This window comes from Petaurus breviceps, unplaced genomic scaffold, assembly GCF_028583685.1.
Source record: "Petaurus breviceps papuanus isolate PSGF00001 unplaced genomic scaffold, PetGlider_PUasm1.0 90591, whole genome shotgun sequence".
Lineage (NCBI taxonomy): Eukaryota > Metazoa > Chordata > Mammalia > Diprotodontia > Petauridae > Petaurus > Petaurus breviceps.
In genome coordinates this window covers 3,874,821-3,891,149 of record NW_027187280.1, presented here as the reverse complement: position 1 = coordinate 3,891,149, position 16,329 = coordinate 3,874,821, and positions in this window count along the sequence as shown.

The window sequence follows — 16,329 nt, the reverse complement described above, 5'->3', positions numbered from 1 at the left end:
TATTGGACTATCTGAAAGCCATGATCAAAGTAAGAACCTAGGAATCATCCTCCAGGAAGTTCTCAAAGAAAACTGCCCTGATGTTTTAGAACCAGAGGGCAAAATAGAGGTTGAAAGAATCCACCAATCACCTCCTGAAAAAGATCCCAAGAAGAAAACTCCTAGGAATATTATAGCCAGGTTCTGGAATTCCCAGATTCAGGAGAGAATATTACAAGCAGCCAGGAAGAAACAATTTGAATATTGTGGAAACACAACCAGGATAACCCAGGATTTGGAAGCTTTTACACTCCGGGATCGAAGTCGAATATGATATTTCCAGAGGTCAAAGGAGATGGGATTAAAACCAAGAGTCACCTGCCCAGCAAAACTGAGTATCATGTTTCAGGGGAAAATTTGCTCATTCAGTGGAATAGAGGACTTTCAAGCATTCTTGCTGAAAAAACCAGAGCTGAATAGAAAATTTGACATTCAGATACAAGAAGCAAGAAGAGCATGAGAAGGTAAACAGGGAAAAGAAATCATAAGGAACTGATCAAAGTTGAACTCTTTACATTTCTACATGGAAAAACAATAATTGTAACTTATGAAACTTTTCTCAGTAGTTCAAGGGAATAGAAAAAAAAATATATGTATATGAGGGTATATGGGCATATGAATACATATGTGAATGTGTGTATATATGTTTGCAGATATACATAGATAGAGGGCACAGGACCAATTTAACGGGAAGGGATGATACTGAAAAGGTGAAATTAAGAGGTGAGAGAGGAACATAATGAGAGGAGATGGGGAGAGACAAAATGGGGTAAACTATCTCATATAGAAGAGGCAAGGGAAAATGGTTACAATGGAGGGGAAGAATAGGAAGGCAAAAGGGAATGGGTCAACCTTATTCCCACTGAATTTGGCTTGAGGAGAGAATGAAATACACACTAAATAGGGTATATCATCTTCCAGGAGAGTAGGGGGGTAGGGGATAAGAGGGGGGGTGATGGAAGGGAGGGCAGCCTGGGTGGGGAGGGAAGTTGGAAGCACCCACTTTTCAAAAGGGATGGGATAAAAGCAGAGAATAGAACAAGTGGGAGGTGGGATAGGAGGGAGAGAAATGTATTCAGTCTTTTACAATATATATCTACTATGTTGTTGTTTTGCATTAGCCACACATGTACAACCTATCCTGAACTACTTATCTTCCCAGTAAGGGTGGGGGACAAAGGGAGGAAGGGAATGAATCTGGTATTCAAAGTTTTAAAATCAAATATTCATATATGTATATTGATATAATGATATAAGGATAATATATATATATTATCATTAATACTATTTTACATGTAATTGAAAAATAAATTATACAGGTACTGGGGCATAGAGATCCACTGGAAAAGTTGAAAGGGTTATGGGAGAAAATATGGGAGAGAGCAGATTGGAGGAGGGGATATCTTGTGGGACTGCTATTTTAGGGCAGTGGGTAGGGAAAAAACGGGGAGAAAATCTGTATGTAACTCAAAATCTGGTGGAAATGAATGATGTAAATAAGAAGTTAATAAAGCATTTGAAAAAAATAAAATAATAAAAAATTTGTTATTATATAGAAATTCCATTGATGTTTGAAGGGTTTATTTTATAGGCTTAAATTTTCCTGAAGCTCTTAATTGGATCAATCAGTCTCTTTGTTGATTCTCTATGATTTTTGAAGAAAACCATCTATAATCAACAAACAGGAATAACAATATAGTTATTGCCATTAAGTACTGAAGAACTGCTATGTAGAAAGATGAGATAAAGAGGGTTTGGTCCCAGAACCAGAAACTAGGAACAAAGTTGTATAAGAGTAAGTTTCTAAATGATACAACTGAGGGGAAAAAATCCTAACAATGATAGCTCTCCAAAAGTGCACTGGGCAGCCTTGAGTGGCAGTGAATTCCCCAGAGACTAGAAAACTGCTATGATCAGATGTTGCCTGGAGGATTCCTGTTCAAGCTGGAGTTAGACTAGGTGACCCCTGAAGTCCCTTTCAAACCTGAGACTATAAATCTATGAAAACAGTCCAAGGATGACCCTGCCTCACTATTCAGAGCCTGTAGTAGAGACGATGTCTTTGTCAACTCCCTGTGCCATTCATTCAAATTCCTTCCCTTACACCGATGATGTCACAGCAATAGAGTCTTTTAATTAATGATTAATTAATGATTTCATTTTCTTAGTAACTAAAGAGAATCATCCTTTTTCAAAATTGTTTGATACTAAGAATATAAAACTTTCTGGCTTGGTCCCTTCCATAACTTTGTGATTTATCCTGTGTGTGCATACATGCATATTATTATATTCATATATACAGGCATATACATGTATCCATGCATATACACACAAATATACTTCTTTATTTTATTTTAAAATCTTTCAAGAATTCAAACTGTCACCCAGGGCAAAAAACTAATTTTCTTCTCAGAAATGATAGCAAGAAGCTGCATACGTAATACATCCCGTTATTGCTCTTATTATTAAAATAGGTTGTTGGGGAAATGGACTTGGAGGCCCTTTGTCTGTGACAACCCTTCCTTCTTAGCTTTGCTCATCTGCTTTACTGACTGGATCTGCCAGATTCAGAAATAATCCAGAGATGTTAATGGGACAGCTGCTATTGCAGAGGAGAAAGTGGTGGGATTTGATTTGCTTTCAAGATACCATATCCTGGGCTGTTTGGGGGTAAAAAAAGGGAAACAGAGGAAAATAAATAGGCATCAAGCACAGCAGAGTCTCTCAGAACTGGTTTCAGAGATAGAACTGGAGACATTCCTTCCCAGGCTCCCTAGAGTTTGGGCTTCTATAGCTATTCCCATCTCCCACAGCACTTGACACAGGTCTCACATTCTACCATTCATTCCTTTAAATTAAAGCTCTCATTCCTGGTAAAGTGTAAGACCTATAAGAGAGAATATGCCCTGGAGACAGAGGATAGATGCTCCTCAGGACAATTCAATAGAGATAATGACCAGGGATCAAATTTGAAAGAATATAGGAAGGAAAGAACAAAAGTTCAGGGAGGACCTTGGTGGTTAGGGAACTGTGATGAAAACAATGTTGGACACTGAGTCAGGAAACCTCTGATTCTTCAGTTATTATAGGGTCACATCACTTTCCCCCAAGTCTCAGTTTTCTTATCTATAAAATGGGAGGATGAGTATATAATTCTTACGCTACCTACTTCACAGGGACATCTTTGGTCAGTCAAACTCAAAGAGAAAGGAGAAAGCCATTAAACATGCCTAAGAATACCTGTGGGTGCTGTGTTGCCTTAGAAAATCTCAACATTATCTATATTCTATTTTATTTTTATTTGTTTTGTTACATATTTCTTCATTACTTTTTAATCTGTTTCTGGCTAGACTGGAGGGTTGTGGACCAATGGATTTGACACATTTTGCAGGGAATATGACTGAACTCTCTGAATATGAAGTATTATATTTATTGTTATTCTTCCTCTAAAAGTCCCCCTTGGATACTCGGTTACAGTGTGGAAGAGGACCTGGGTTCTCACTGGCTATGCTAGTGGAATTAAAGCTCTGATTGGTTGCATTAAACAGGAATAAATAACTTCCAATCTAGCCTGGTGATAGACTGTGTATCTGGTGCCTGAATATCAGACTAGCTAAAAAAGACTCATTAAGTTGACTACAGGTTGATAATTTTTTGGCTGCAGAAACTCTCTGAGACAATAATGTACAGCAATGGAAGCAGCCCCCACAGTGATGAAAACATAAGGCCTTAAAATACTGAAGGATCATCCTCATTAATAATAGCAGCAATAGCAGCCTCATTATCATAGAAAATCATCCTTTTCATCTTGTTCAATGAAATTCAATAAGAAATAGATCTAAGGTCAAGTCACTATTCTGCTTTTATTCTTTATACTTAACGCTCTGTCTACTATTGCCTAGGGAAATGAAATACTTGCTTTTTGTAATTAAGACCTGGGTTCAAGTCCCACCTCTGAAACATATAACTGTGTGAACCTGGGCAAGTGGCTGGCCTCAAAATGTTCCAAGCTAATCTCCTAAATTATAGAGAAGGTGCCCACCTAAATTGACAGAAGGAGTTTTCTTTCCCAAAGTTCCCTGTAACAATGAAATCATAAGCTAATTCCTAGTAAAATTAGTAGGATATGAACTTAGTTAACATTATTATAAGAAAAATGGATCACTCTGTTATCATAATCATCTTAGATTCAGAGATTTGAGAAGCTTGACATACATATATACATATACTATGTGTATATCTGTCTGTCTATCATTTTTTTCTAAAACAAACCAAACAGTTGCTAAAATGTAGAGTGATCCTCTCTGCCAAATGGATGGGAACAGTCTGACTCTCAAATCTATTGCCCTTCTGCACATTCCTGATAAACATTGTCTCCAATGAAGGAAAATTATGTAATCAGTGGAGACAATGTGGGCCAAAACAAATTCATCAATTTTTTAAAAGGGCTTTCTGCATTAGAAGAGCATCTCTCTTAGGGTGCAAGCTTACCCTGACTCCTTCTGATGGACTATAGCTTTCCTTAATTATTAGGAGTGTTATTAAAAACAAAATACCTCCTCACCATGCACATGCAAAAGGAGAAACAGGAGTTTTGGGCCTGTCATCCCCAAATGCAGGCAGAATTCCTCCCACCCCTAAAAATCCAACACTTTGGGCTAGTTTGTTATTTTCATTGTTGTTTTTGTAGGGGGAGGAACTTTAAATTCATGAAGTGTGGTAGGTTTTGAGGAGAAGAAAAAGCTTGGAGAGTAGTCCTTAATATATGGCAAAGTGGAAACAATATCAGTTTGGGGGCCAGGAGACTTGGGGTCCTCTGTTCCACCAGCCACTTCCTGGTAGTATGACATTGAACCAGTCTCAATGTTTCTGGCCTTAATTTTCTCCCCTGTAAAATGGAGCTAATGATATTTTCACTACCTGCTTCACAGGGTCCTTGTGGGAGAAATGTTTTATGAGCCAAGCAAATGCTGTATAACCCGGACCTGATAATGGAATACTTTCTAGAGCTATGCAAATTAATAGCAAAATTCAGCTGAAGGAACAAAAGGCCTTGACTCTCAAGGGAAATAATGAAGAAGAAAAGTAGAAATAAAGAGATATTAACAGAAGCAGGAAGTGGCTAAACTATTTGGTACAGGTTAAAAAATAGAACAGTGGAGCAGATTCAGTAAGGAAGCATCAGAAACCAACTCATAATCTAATGTTTGACAAATCCAAGAATATGAACTATTTCAGGAAGAACTCCTTTTTTCAACAAGAATTGCTGGGAAAATTGGAAAGCAATTGGCAGAAATTAAGTTTAGACTAAAATATTTTACCATATGCCTTAATAAATTCAAAATGGATACATGACCTGAATACAAAAAGTCACACCATTAAAAAAAATTAAAAGAGAACTAGATCAGGGACCTTTCACAATTATGGCTTTTAACCAAACAGGGATAGGAGCAATCACAAAAAGATAAAATTGGTCATTTTGATTTCATGAAATTTGAAAGCTTATAAACTGACAAAATCAATTCCTGAAGAATTAGAAGGGAAATTATAGAAAGAGGGAAAATAATGCATAAAATGCCTCTGGTGAGACTGTGATTTCCAAGCAATACATCATAAGGAATTAACACAAATTATAAAACCAAGAACCACTCCCCAGTAGATATGTGGTCAAAGGATAGGAATAAATGAATGGTCACAGAAGACTTATAAGCTATTTACAATTATATGAAAGATTTCTCCAAAACATTAATAACAAAGATAAATGCTAATCAAAACAACTCAGAGGCATCAACTCATGCTTAACAAATTGTCAAAAATTTCAAAAAATAAAAATAGTTCAGAGGCTGTAAGAAGACAGGAACTCCAATACTGTACACTGTTACTTGAGCTATAGATTGGCTCAACTATTCTAGGAAAAAAAAATGCTAAAAAATGTGACGAAAATCTCTATACACTTTGGCCCAGAGGTTCTATAGTGAGGCATATATAATGCATGCACACATATATACATACATATGTTAGTGTGTATATGTGTATATATACAAACACATGTGTATATATTATAAGTATGTATACATATGTGAGATAAAAGAAAGAAAGTGCCCATGTACACCAAAATTATCATAGCAGCTCTTTTTTGTGATAGCAGAGAACTGGAAAGAAAGTAGATGTCCATCAGTTAGTGAGCTGCTTAAACACATTGTGGTATATGCATGTAATGGAATATTAGTACTTCAGAAAAAAGGTGAAGAAGAATTCAGATAAATATAGGAAAACTTCTACAACCTGTTACAGTGAAAAAAGCAACCCCTACAAACCAAAAACACAATAACTACAGCAATGTAAATTCAAAAAACAATGAAGTAAAACTAAATGTTGTATAATTATAATAACCATGCTGGGTTCAAGACAACACTTAGGAAAATACACTTCTAACTGGGTAGGAAACAGGGAGGAAATATTTCAAATAATTGTGAAATGAAAACAAAAGGTATAAATAAAAATAATATTTTTGAAAGTGATAGATTAATAAATAAAGTCTGGGCTGAGATTTTCTTGATACAAAAACAGAATCATAGAAGTAAAAGTCTGATGATTCAGTGCAGGTTTGCACCTTCTCTGCAACATAATGCCCTAGAGTATTTTCTAGAGCATTAAGATGATGTCTTACTCAGAGTCAGGAAACTAATACACATCAGAGGCAAAACTTGAACCCAGGTCTTCTTGGCTTCAAGGTCAGCTCTTATCCAGTGTCATGCATCCATAGAAATTGTTGATGAAATTTAAAGAGTCATACCTTGAGCCTTTTACTAAATTTAGAGTCCAAGGATCCGATATCAAATCTTTATTCTTCTATTAAAATAATGTCTATGATCCTGGGAAAGATGCTCTCTATCTCTCAGTCTCAGCTTCGTAAGTTGTGTAATGAGAGGATTGGATTAGATCTCCCCAAGGTTTTGTTCTAGTCCTGTGATGCTGCTTAATGTGCCCCTTTCTGCAATGGTCCCCTAATTGGTATCACCATCTTCATTCTTAAGTGTTGCCATTTTTCTGAGCATTTTTGATAGATTAGTTAGATTATATGTATCTATGATCTACATACTTGACATAAGTATTCCAAAATTATTGTTGCATCCATAACTTAGAGCTGGTACAATTTCAGCCCCTGTCTTCTAAATCCTTTCCATAAAGAAGTCAAGCAATATGATATAGATCTGTTAGATTAAACTTCCCTAAAATTATTATCATTGTCACTGTGCAGCTCAAAAATTTTCAATGACTCCCTTTTTCCTTTAAGATAAAATCATATAAAGGAGAGGTTCCCAAACTTATTTGGCCTGCCACCCCCTTTAAAAAATTAGTCAGCCCCCAGGGGCAGCTAGGAGGTACAGTGAATAGAGCACCGGCCTTGAAGTCAGGAGGACCTGAGTTCAAATCTAGCCTCAGACACTTAACACAAAAACTAGCAGAGTGACCTTGAACAAGTCACTTAACCCCAATTGCCCTCCAAAAGAAAAGGCAAAAAATAAATTAGTCAGCCCCCCTACAGAAAGCTACTTTCTTTAACCTTTCAACTGTTTTTGAAACTTTCATCATTTAATATCTACATGGAGAGAGAGAGAGAGAGAGAGAGAGATTAAATGGCACAACTTAAATTTAATAATTTAATGTATATTTGTGGGTATTTCCCCATGTTGAAATTTTGATAACACAATATTGCATCATATAACCATATAGTGCCATATTGTAAACAAGTTATTACATGCATATATTCCTGCTGATGCATGCTGGACTTCCCAACTATGTGTGACATGCTGACCTGCCAACACTTGTTTGTTAAGACCTGTGGGCAGACTCGATCACTGATTGCTTATAACTTGCATTTTGTGTATTCATTTGGAAAATAATGTAATCACTATGACTTTAACTCTGCTACTCAACAGATGAAACATGTGTGGATGGATTTTCAAAATTTTCTTCTTTCCTCATGCTTCCATTGCCCCTTGTTTTTTATTCAATGCGTCCCAATTGCACCCAAGCCTGCTGTCACCCCCCTGGATCATCCCAGCACCCCCAGAGGGTGGTATCACCACTTTGGGTACCTATGAATTATAAAGCATCATTGTGAGATGGGGAAAATGGCTAAGTCTAGATTGAGGAGGCCTGAGTTTTTATTCTAACTCCAAGTTTTCCTAGGTCTGCCCTAACAAGCAATACACTTAACCCCATGGGCTTCAATTTTCTGATCTATAGAATGGAGATTTGTACAGACTACTTCACAGAGTTGTTGCAGGGAAACTATTTTGTGAACTGTAAAGCCCTGTGGAAATGTGAATTGCTTTGTTGTCTTTAGCCTGGCTTTCAATGCACTTCACAAGTTGACTTAAAGTGGCTTTCTAAACATTTCTAGATACTCCTTTATACAAACCCTCTGGTACATTTGCTATTTCTGTTGCTATTCCTTCTCCAATTCCATTGTCTGAATAGGTTATGCTAATTCCTTACCTCTACTTCAGTAGCTCTGTTGAATATCACCCCCATTTTCCCATCCTTCACATTCTTACTTTTTTTTTATTTGGTGAGGCAATTGGGGTTAAGTGACTTGCCCATGATCACAAAGCTAGTAAGTGTTAAGCATCTCAGTTCACATTTGAACTCAGGTCCTCCAGACTCTTTCCACTGAACCACCTAGTTACCGCCCCCCCCCCCCCATTCTTCCTATAGTAAGGGAAGCATTGAGGATATTTGTGGAGGCAATGTTAATTCCTAGGGACAAACATCTATAGCAACATTTTGCAGTACACCTGGAAGTCATAGTTGCTGGAAGGAATCAGGTGAAGCTGACATTTTAAAGTAAATATTTTCTTGGAGACAGGACCAGCTGAGGCTATAGAGTGGCCTTCAAATCCATCTCTGAATTGATTCATAATCCAACTTTTCTTACAATCTTTAGCAATTTTCCAATTCTAAATATATAGGTTTATTTAATGAATTTTGGTAATGTCTGAGTCAGGTTTGCATACAGATAGAGTGATATTGCAGAAATGCTCTAGCAACCTATTTACCTTACCCAGTAGTGGTAGATGGGGAGAGGTCAGAAAAAAGTATTGGATATGACATCCAAAGAGTTGTGTTTGTATCTCCAATCAGTCACTCACTAGCTGTGTGACTATGGGCCAACTCACTGAACTTCTGTCTACAAGCTTTTATATCCTTTTCTATGAAATTGAGCATATTGAAAAGCATTTGAATGAACAAAATCAATGCAACTTGAACTTTTAAAATAAAGCAATGAAAAAATTTGGTCAAAAATCTCTTTGGCATCAATATCTCTGATAAGGTCTGATATCCAAGAAATAGGGGGCTGCTGCAAATAATTAAGAATAAGAGTTAAGCAAAAGACAAATGGTCAAAAGATGCAAACAAGTAGTTTTCAAAAGAGGTGTGAACTTCTGATGACCATGTGAAAAAAAATGCCCCAAATTAATGTTTTTTAAATGAGAAAAAATAAAATTGAAACACTCTGAACATTTCACTTCACACCCATCTGATTGGCAAAGATGACAAAAAACAAATATTGGAGAAGCTATGAGAAAATAAGAACATTTATGTGATTGTGAGGTCATCTGTGTAGGTTGAACTGATTGCTCTAAGTCAGTCTTCTGGGAGAAGGAAAAAAAAATAATTTCTTATATAAATGCAGCCCTTCCAGTGCTGTAAAATGGATGTAACCACACTGCCTTACCTCTTGGACAAATGTGTTGGAGGAACAAAATACTTTGTAAATCTTAATAATGGCTTGCTATTAGCAGAATCCTTAGGCAACACTCCACATGGAGATCTCAGTAAATAACCAGAATATTGCCCCCAAATTGCATCTGAAGCAAGAGACACAAAGCATGCCACCAGAATACCTGCATGGGAGAGTTATACCCTACTAAGGACCATCTGATAGCTATCGCTTCTTCATTTTTTTCTGGGTAGGAGCAAAGTGGATTCTGATCGGCTGATTCAGAGTCCCTAAATCAGAGAGCACAGAGTGTGGGGAGAGGAAACCTGATGCTCTTCTCTAGCCACACACTTCTCTTATGTCAGTAGGAGGATAACATGGCTTGTGGGTTATATACAAACCTCATGCTTTTGCTCTTACTCTATGTAGGAAAGGGTTGGAAAAGGGAATATATTGTTGTCCACTGCCCCCACAACTGTCTTCAGATGCTGAGTGTTTCCATGGGAAGGAAGTTTAAAGATGTGGGTGCTACTGCCATTTCTATCCCTATGCTTTTCTCTTCAAGTCAGTTGGAAGGAAGGTGCTCAGTGGTGTTTTGGCTGAGGTGGGCCTTGGGAAAGAAAAGATGCCTGGTTCTGACTTCCTCAGACTTTGGCAGAGGAGTGTTGCTACCTCTTAACAGGTCCAATTCCAGGGCCATGAACCTGCTAGCAAGCAATCAATAAGCATTTATTAAACACATATACTACATACTATGTACCACGATAGGCACTGGTGATTTAAAAAATGAAACAATATTTGTCCTCATGGAGCTAACAGACATGTTCACCCAAGGAGCTAAGGAACATTAGTAGTTCTAGCCCATCTTACTCCCCATCATGTGGTGGTCCCATACCTGCTGCCTACAGACTTCTGGGAGAAGAGGAATTTGGTTATTGACTAGCCCTCTAAATGCATATCTTCTAAATGTTAAGCTAACTGGCCCAAAACTTTTGCTAGTAGCTCCTCTCAGATAGGCTCTACCAACCTAATTAGGACATCACTTTATTGGGGAAGTGGCTAAGAACTGACATGAAAGCCTAGTCCCAAATCTTTCTTTCCAACTTTTATTTCATATGCTTCAAAACTTGTACTGAGAGGTTCCAGAAAAAGAGTCTCACATATGGTCTGGGATCCGTAAATCTAATATACAGGTAGTGGCAGAAATAAGAGATGGTTATATTATCAAAGTGTTTCTTAAGCCAGAAGTACTTTGGCCATGGAGAAACCATTAAAAGGGAGCAATGATTTTAGCCCTAGGGAATCATTCATTTTATAGGATCCGAGTGCATTTATGACCATTTGAAGAAGTTCCAGGCTAGCCTTCTCCACACCGTGAAGTGACCTATGTGATTTCAAATGCATCATTTTTTTTAAAATGCTGTTTTCCAGTAACTCTTTGTAATATGGTGCCAAAAAACATCAACAGTTATTCAGACTGCACTTTTAATTGATACTTTATGGTGAGTTGTCTTGTGTGATGAATATAAACAAGATGTATTCTCTCCTACATTATGAAGGTTTAAAGCATCCCAGATTATTTATTACCTCCTAAAATGTCTGTGATTTTTCTTTTTAACTTAAAAAAATATCACAAGATCCCAAGCTTGATGGTACCTTTAGGATCATTTAGTATAAGTGTCTCATTTTGTAAATGAAGAGACTGATACCTAGAGAGGGCATGTGACTTGCATAAGGTCACAAAGGTAGCAGGACCATATTTTAGTAGAATATGAGAATAAGGATAATTTTATTTTCTGTCTTTGTATCCATAATTCCAAAAAGATGGCTTTGCACATAGTAGTTGCTGAGGACAAGTTTAATGAACTTAAAGGAAAATTGTAGTCCAAGATTTCCAACACATTATTGCAATAATAATTTCTTTTAGGTAGTTATTTCCTAAGACTTGCTTCAGAATGAAAATCAGCCTGAGGCCCACTCTGGGCCTCCAGGAGCTCCCATTCAACATTTAATAGACATGGGCACTCCCACTATGAGGCAGGTCCACATATTCCTCAAATATCTAAATGTGTATTTGCAAGGCTTGTATTTTTTTTCTTAAAGAAATCAATGCTACTAAAATATGAAACTCATGGAAGAAAAATGCTTACAAAGATGCATAGCACTTAAAAATTGTTGTGAGTTTGGTCACTTTTGAGAAATAACTTTCCCTTACAAATATAACAGCCACATCTGGAACTAATCCTGTGGCCGTTTGCACTTTGGCATCCATAAGCTCCTCCCACAGTGAGAGAAGAATGGCCCTATTTAGGAAGAAGATGAGGACCATTAGGGAGATAGTCGTTATAAGGTCTGTATGGTATAGATACAAGAATGCTGTACTTAGAATCAGGAGAAACTCGTGTGTAAATGCTCCATCTGATGCCCTCTATCTTTGTGAACCTGGGTGAATCCCTTAATGTTTTTAACCTCATGGTCCTTATTCCTGTTCGTCCTGATTGCTTAAATGAGGATACAGAAACTAGTAGTTAGTATAGTCTGCTGTGAGGTTGCTGTGAGGACCGATTGAGATAATGTAATTACACTGTTGGATCTGCAATGAAAGAATCTAGATGTAAATCTCAAATCAGCCACTTACTGCCTCTGTGGTGCTCTACGCGCCTCAGTTTCCTCATCTCTAAAATCAGATAGGTGGAATAGACAACCTCTAAGGTCTTTTCACGCATTAAATGCATGGTCTCAGGACACTCTGTAAAGCACTTTGCAAATCTTAGAGTGCTACAGAATGCCAGCTTTTATGAGCATTGGCTCCTGCAGATAGATTTTCCCAGACCTTCTCATGGCCACTTGCCTTCTGTTCCTGATCACCTCCTACTGCTTTTACCATTTTCCATAACTGGAAACAGACCAAAGAACTCTAGAGAATAAAGGGGTTGGAAGTTTGTATTGCTTTTGTCTATATGAGGCTGTAAACACCTGGAATTAGAAAACATTCCTCATGAGGTATTCATGAAGGGCCATTTATCACATATATTAGTCTATTAGGTCTATGTATCCCAAATGGGAGATAGTAATATAAATCTTATGTCTATGCCTATAAGGAGTAGAGCATCACTATTTATAGGATCATAGCTTTAGAGCTGGGAGGTGCCTCAGAAATAAATGAGTGTAACGTTCTCATTTTCTAGAGAAGGAAACTGAGGCCCACTGAGGTCACATAAGATGTAAGTAGAGGAACTGAATATTGATCCCAGTCTTAGCTCTATTTTTTCACATATTTCAAAGCCAGTCCCTACCCTAAGGTCTGGCACATTGTGGCTCTTAGTAAATGGTTATTTATTTATTTATTTTGCTTTTTCTGATTTATATCATTCATTTCCGCCGATTTTGAGTTACAAATTTTCTCCCCATTTTTCTCCTACCCACTGCCCCAAAATTGCAGTCCCACAGGATATCCCCTCCTCCAATCTGTTCTCTCCCATTTTTATTTCCATACCCCTTTCTATATTTAAACATTCTATTTTAAATTCTATTTCTATTCTATATTTAAACATTTTATTTTAAAACTTTGAATTCCACATTCATTCTCTTCCTCTCTTGTCACCCACCATTACTGGGAAGAAAAGCAGTTCAGTATAGGTTGTACATGTGTGGCTAATGCAAAACAATAGCATAGTAGATATATTGTAAAAGACTGACTATATTTCCCTCCCTCCTATGCCACCTCCCACTTGTTCTATTCTCTACTTTGATCCTGTCCCTTATCAAAAGTGGGGTCTTCCAACTTCCCTCCCCCCAGCCTGCCCTCTCTTCCATCATGCCCCCTCTCATCCCCTTCCCCCCTACTCTTATATAGGGTGAGATACCCGATTTAGTGTGTATTTCATTCCCTCCTCAATCCAAATTCAATGGGAATAGGGTTTACCCATTCCTTTTTTGCCTTCCTATTCCTCTCCATTGTAACCATTTTCCCTTGACTCTTCTATATGAGATAGTTTACCCGATTCTGTCTCTCCCCATCTCCTCTCATTATATTCCTCTCTCACCTCTTAATTTCAAAGTTTAAATATCATCCTTTGTTAAATTGGTGCTGTACCCTCTATCTATGTATACCTGTAAACATATATACACACATTCACATATGTATTCATATGCCCATATACTCTCAATAGACATATATATGTATATATACATATTTCTATTCCCTTCAACTATTTTCATACTGAGAAAAGTTTCATCACTTACAATTATTGTTTTTCCATGTAGGGATGTTAATAGTTGAACTTTGATAAGTTCCTTATGATTTCTTTTCCCTGTTTACCTTCTCATGCTTCTCTTGCTTCTTGTATCTGAATGTCAAATTTTCTATTCAGGGGGCAGCTAGGTGGCGAAGTGAGTAAAGTGCTGGCCCCAGAGTCAGGAGGTCCTGAGTTCAGTTCCAGCCTCAGACACTTAACATCCACACAAAAAAACTAGCTGTGTAACCTTGGGCAAGTTACTTAACCCCAATTGCCCTCCAAAAAGCAAAAATAAAATTTCTATTCAACTGTTTTTTTTTTTCATCAAGAATGCTTGAAAGTCCTCTATTCCACTGAATGACCATATTTTCCCCTGAAACATGATACTCCGTTTTGCTGGGTAGATGACTCTTGGTTGTAATCCCAGCTCCTTTGACCTCTGGAATATCATATTCCAAGCCCTTTGATCCCTCAGTGTAGAAGCTGCCAGATGCTGGGTTATCCTGATTGTGTTTCCACAATATTCAAATTGTTTCTTCCTGGCTGCTTGTAATATTCTCTCCTGAATCTGGGAATTCTGGATCCTGGCTATAATATTCCTAGGAGTTTTCTTTTAGGGATCTTTTTCAGGAGGTGATCGCTGTATTCTTTCAACCTCTATTCTGCCCTCTGGTTCTGAAACATCAGGGCAGTTTTCTTTGAGAACTTCCTGGAAGATGATTTCTAGGTTCTTACTTTGGTCATGGCTTTCAGGTAGTCCCATCATTTTTAAATTAGATATTTCACATTGCCTTCTATTCTTTCATTTGTTTGTTTGGATCTGTTTAACAGCATCTTGATTTCTCATAAAGTCATTAGCTTCCATTTGCTCCAATCTAATTCTGAAGCAATGATTCTCCTCAGTGAGCTTTTGAGATTCTTTTTCCATCTGTCAAATTTGGCTTTTTAAGGCATTCTTCTCCTCATTGCCTTTTTGAGTCTCCTTTGCCATTTGAGTTAGTCTATTTTTTAAGGTAGTATTTTCCTCAGTCAGGCTGTCGACTCTCATTTCATAATTTTCTTACATTGCTCTCATTTCTCTTCCCAATTTTTCCCCCACTTCTCTTATTTGCTTCTTAAGGTCCTCTATGGCCTGTAACCAGCTCGTATTTTCCTTTGATGCTTTTGGTGCAGGAGTTCTGACTTCACTGTCTTCCTCCTGTTCCATGCTTTGCTCCTTTTTGTCCCCAAAATAGGAGTCTAATGTTGGAATGTTCTGTCTTCTTTGTTTCCTTTGCCTGGTCATGTCACCCCTCAGTCACTTGACCCCTGGGCTTTTTGCCACAGTAGGACTCTGCCACCAGACCAGGGGAGTTTTCGTCCCAAATGCTGGGGCTTTCTCAGCTGCTGGAGGTATTAGATGGGTGCCCCCTCTGAGGCCTCCACATGCTGTGGAACGTTGGTCATGCCCCCCCACCTCCACCCTAGACCGCAATCCAGATCCAAGCAGGTTAAAGCAAGAGCGATTACCCCCTCAGAGTGGTCACTTGGCTCCCCTACACTCTGCAGGCCATAGCTGAAGCTGTCATGTGGTGCTGGCTGGCTGTGCCTGTGTCTCAGTGGCTTCTCGCCCCAGGGGCAAAAGCCACGCACTCCCACTTACTGGGTCCCCAAGTCCAAACTTCATTGACCTCTCACTTTGTCCTTTGCATCTATGTGTTGATAAATCTGGAAACGGCAACAGCTTCTGCTGATCTGGAGTTCTTCTGGCCAGTGGCTGGTCAGGCCCACCCTGGGGCTAAAACCTCAGTCTGTGGCTGGGCTTGGCTCCCAGAGCACTGCGCTGGCTGCTTGCTGCCAGCCTGCCGGGCTGTCCTCAGTGGGAGGTTAGCTTCTCTGTGTCGTGTCATTTTCTGGGTTCTGCAGCATCAAAGTTTGTTCAGAGTCCCCTTTTTACATTGATTGGGGAAGGTGGAAGCTGGAGCCTCTTGGATGTCGTGTTTCTACTCCACCATCTTGACTCTAAATGGTTATTAAGTTAGTGATTAAAAGTACCTATCTTTGCTAAGGAGACACTGAGCATGAGATTGACTTGTTTTGAGCTTACTGAGAAAGCAGGGCTATCATGCTGAACTTTTATCATCGATGGCTGGGCCTCACATATGTCAACCAGACAAGTTGCTTAAATTGTGTGGTAGGAGGGGCATTGTGACATATCTCCCCACCCATTCATTGTCCACCCATCTCCTCTCTCTCTCTCTCTCTCTCTCTCTCTCCTCTCTCTCTCTCTCTCTCTCTCTCTCTCTCTCTCTCTCTCTCTCTCTCTCTCTCTCTCTCTCTCTC